Source organism: Oratosquilla oratoria, chromosome 34, assembly GCF_046742065.1.
Source record: "Oratosquilla oratoria isolate Oo_2021 chromosome 34, ASM4674206v1, whole genome shotgun sequence".
Lineage (NCBI taxonomy): Eukaryota > Metazoa > Arthropoda > Malacostraca > Stomatopoda > Squillidae > Oratosquilla > Oratosquilla oratoria.
The window spans coordinates 2915842-2920305 of NC_134810.1; the positions used below are offsets into that span (position 1 = coordinate 2915842).

The window sequence follows — 4464 nt, forward strand, 5'->3', positions numbered from 1 at the left end:
AATGGAGGAGAAATAAGGAAAGATTAGATGAAGGCAGTTGTTAAGATGATGAGAGCAGGTAAGGAACCTGGCTTGGATGAGTGTCATGCAAAATGTCTAGAAAAAGGAGATACAATGATGATGGTCTGAGTGGTGAGGTTATCTAATATTTTTTAAGAGACTGTAGAGTGCCAGAGGACTAGAGGAGTGCCTGTATAGTTCTTCCACTTTACATGGGAAAAGGGGACAAGTGTTAAGTGTAGTTGGTAAGGATTATGGGAGGGTCTTGAATGAGAGGATTAGGAGAGGAACAGAGGGAGTAATTGGTAAGGAATAGTGTGGGTTTAGGACAGGTAAGGTTTGAGTGAATCGGAATTTTTGTGATAAGACAGATATGTGAGACTGTTTTAGGAAAAGGTAAGGACGTTTTGGGGGGGTTTTATGGATTTGAAAAAAGGCTTATGACAGGGAAGACAGGAAGGCATTGCGGGAGGTATTGCAGATATATGGTATAGGAGGAAAGCTGCTGAGAGAAGTCAAGATTTTTTATGAGAGTAGTAGAGCTTATGTTTGAATCAGAAATGGAAAGAGTGAGCAGTTTTAGATAATAGTGAGACTTCATTATGGTGCTATGTCGCTTTGGCTGTTCAATTTATACATAGATGTAATGGTGCGAGAGGTAGAATAAATGCAAGGGTACTGGATCAGGGATTGGAGACGGTTAAAGGAAATGAAGAAAAGTAGAAGATAAACCCGTTGTTGTTTGCTGACAACCCTGCGCTTGTAGCAGGATTAGAGGAAGGATTAAGGAAGTTGGTGACAGAATTTGGGAGGGTGTGCGAAAGAAGGAGATTGAGGATAAATATGGGTAAAAGTAAGGTGATGAGATATACCAGGAGAGAAAGTGGCAGCAGACTGGAAGTGAGTAGTAAGGGAGAGACACTGGAGGAAGTGGATAGTTTTAGATACTTGGGTGCGAATGTGGCAGGAAAGGGGGTAGTGGAGGTGGGGTTAGAATGTAGATTGAGAGAAGCAAGTATATGCCTTGGTGGATTAAAAAGTGTAATAAGAAATAGCCATTTGGGAATGGATGCTAAGAGAATATTGGATAAAGGAGTACTGTATGAGGCAGAAAAATGGAACTTAAGAGAGGAGGAGTTTGAATGTATTTGAGATGAGATACCTGAGAAGTATGACAGGAGTTACTAGGTTGAATACAATGAGAAACGAGGAGGTGAGGAGAAGAATGGAGATTGAAAGAGAGTTTGAGAATAGGGTTGATGAAAGAGTATTAGGATGGTTAAGACACATGGAAAGTATGTGTGAAGAAAGATTAGTAAAAAACGAAAAAAGAATGTGAAAGGTAGAGCTGGAAGGAGTGAACATTAAGAGGCGACCAAGGGTGAGATGGATGGATGGGTTAAAAGGGGCACTGGGAAAGAGGGGAGTCTCTGTTGAGAAAGGACTGGAGAGGACAGAAGATAGGGGTGAATGGAGAATGGTTGTATGTGGATGATGCTGTAATGCATGAGGGGGAGTGCGTGGTGGATGGAGGGTGCAGCCCAAAGGGATTTCTCCCCGCCTTTTCCTTTTCTGCATGAGGTAACGAAGAGGGGTGATCGCCGATTTAATGAAGCGTCCTTGCTCTGGATGTGCTGTGTCTTGCGACAGTGCTTCTGACCCAGGGAAGAGGACAAGATGCAGGGATGACCCGTCATCCAGAAGCCAAGATAAGAGGGAAGGAAGGGGACGGATGGGAGTGGAGTATGTAGGTGATGGAATGGGTGGGAGTGGATTTCACACCTTTGTTTTTTGGCTACCTTCCTTGTAAGGGGGAAAAAGCCTTTCGTATATGTATGTAACATTTGTTTATTTATTCATCTTTTTTTTCGAAATTTCATTATTTTTTCACACTTGTCTTCATACGTTCACAATTTATTTTTATTTTTATATATTTCTCTTTTCTTATTAGTTGCTGCTTTCCTCGAGAGATTAAAGGAATAAGATATTCTGAAAAAAATCTTACGCATGTTAGATAATTATATTTTTCTTTCTAACAAATGGTCATGTGGGTGGAGGGAGACTTGATAAGAGCATGCGTGAAGGAATGAAAGAACAGTTTCACAATGAATAAAAACTAAAACTAATCTAAGAAAGTATGCTTTAAGCATAAAAGACGGAAACTATATCACAGCTAAGAATGTTTACACGTTGTGTAAAAAGTGTGCTTACCCTTCGCATACTTCAGAAGATTTACATAACACAGGGGTTCCCAAGGTGGTCGATGAGACCATGCGAGGAGTCGACAAATAGCCAAGGTGTCAAAAGGGGGTCAGTAGATTGCTAGGGGGTCGATATCGATCCCCAGGGGTCGATGAGACCATCCAAGGGGTTGAAAGGGGGTCAGTAGATTGCTAGGGGGTCGAAAGGGGTCAGTAAATTACTATGAGGTCGAAAGGCAGTCTTTAAAATTAAATGGTTAGCATGAAATGGCCCTTTTCTCTTCCCGTACTGAAAGAATGAGAATAATCAACCAACTAACATCTAAATTTAAAGAAAAACCACGTCAATTCACTCTGAGTCGAAAATCCTTCCCACTTATGTTTATTTGAAAGTGTCTGTATCATTATTAGAACGCCGTCGTCTTGATGAATATTGTCACTTAGCCCTTTTATAGCGGATCAAAATAAGAAGAAAATGAATAAATAAACAAATAGAATAAGTAAAATCCAAGGATACTAATAAATAGTTGTAATTGTTTACTACACATAGTGGGCACATGCTCGCACAGACATATTAATTTTATCAAATATTCAATAAAGTAGTTGTAATTGGAATCTCAATCTGAGACTCCGAAATGCGCTGTGATATGGTGATACGAATTTTCTTGCTACTTAACTCAGTTTTAATTTTTTTTCTTCGATTTCTCGCTGAAAAATCATTCTAGGTTTTAATCTGTCCGGTTTTTTCTTTGCCTTTTTCCTTAAAATGGTGATAATGCATGGGTAATGAATCTACTAAAAATGAAATATAATCGAGTGAAAAGTAAGATCCCCGTCAAAACGTAAACAAATGGGGCTTTCTTTCCCGGGTGACTCCAGCAAGGCTGCTACACGGTTTGCTGAAGAGACGGGAGCCTATAGTTCAGCACATTCTCAACTTGCATAGCGCTGTCAGTTGTCCAAAGGAAATTATTATTTTGACTTGAATATTGTGTGTAGAAGACATAATGGCTGCTGCTGATGCTAAGAAGTGCCGACAATATTCACAAGAATATTTGAAATATGGTTTCATTACTTCCTTTACCAATGAAACTATGCCATTGTGCCTTTTCTGTGAAAAGACTTTCAGTAATGATGCCATGAAACCTTTAAAGATAAAAGACCATCTTGAAAGGATTCACTGACAAAAAATCCAAAGACCTTGAATATTCTGTCACTGAAAAAAAAATGAAGACTCGATCAAACATCAAGACTTTCTTCAAATAATCTGCTAGTGGTGACAATGAAGAAGGATTAAAAGCATCACACAATATCTCCCTCATGATAGCAAAGAAAGGAAAACCACATACAATTGGTAAGGAAATCATAATTCTATCAATTAAAGAATTTATTGAAACTGTTATGAAGAAAGATTCTCAATCTGTTCTTAAGAAACTGCCATTAAGTAACAATACTGTACAAAGACGAATTGATGAAATGGCAAATGATGTACAAAGAAACTTGACATCTGAGCTTCAATACAGGAAGTTTTCTTTGCAACTTGATGAATCAACTTTTGGTAGTACAAATCTTCTCATGGCATATGTGAGGTATTATAGTCAAAGTCAAAAGTGCATCTTTGATGAATTTTTATTTGCCAAGTATCGTGCAACTGATTCAAAAGGTGAGACCATTTTTAAGTGCTTGGAGGAGTATTTAAAGAAACATGATATATCTCTTAGCAATGTTACTGCAGTGGCTACTGGCGGAGCACCAGCGATGGTTGGCCGCTATAGAGGGTTTGCAGCTTTATTCAAGGAAAAGGTGACTGATGTACGTACTGTTCATTGTGTATTGCATAGGCAACACCTTGTAGCCAAGAAACTCAGTAGTGAGCTTCATGATGCTTTAAAAGTTTGCATCGGATCATTCAACAAAATAAAGGCGTATTCACTTAACTCACGATTGTTTGCATTGCTATGTGAAGAGAATGATTAAATTTTTTACCAATTACTCATGCACACTGAAGTAAGGTGGCTCTCTAGGGGCCAAAGCTTACAAAGACTTGTAGAGTCGTACAGTTCAACCGTACGGTTTCTGGCAGCTGTAGACCCATTCTTATGTGTAGAGTTAAAAAAGTGTAAAACTGCTTTGTTCTATTTAGCCGACCTGTATTCAAAGTTTAATGTTACCAATATCTAAACCACATCAGTTCTACTATTCTTCCAAGGCAAACTAAACCTGTTTAAATCTTCTTTGGCACGCATAGACTTTATTTATTATT

At 38.7% G+C, this 4464-nt stretch overlaps 1 pseudogene; it reads left to right on the plus strand.

Moving 5' to 3' along the window:
* The first annotated feature begins 3295 nt into the window (after nucleotides 1-3295).
* The window catches only part of LOC143018444 (protein FAM200C-like), a 1693-nt pseudogene continuing 524 nt past the window's right edge, over nucleotides 3296-4464 (plus strand).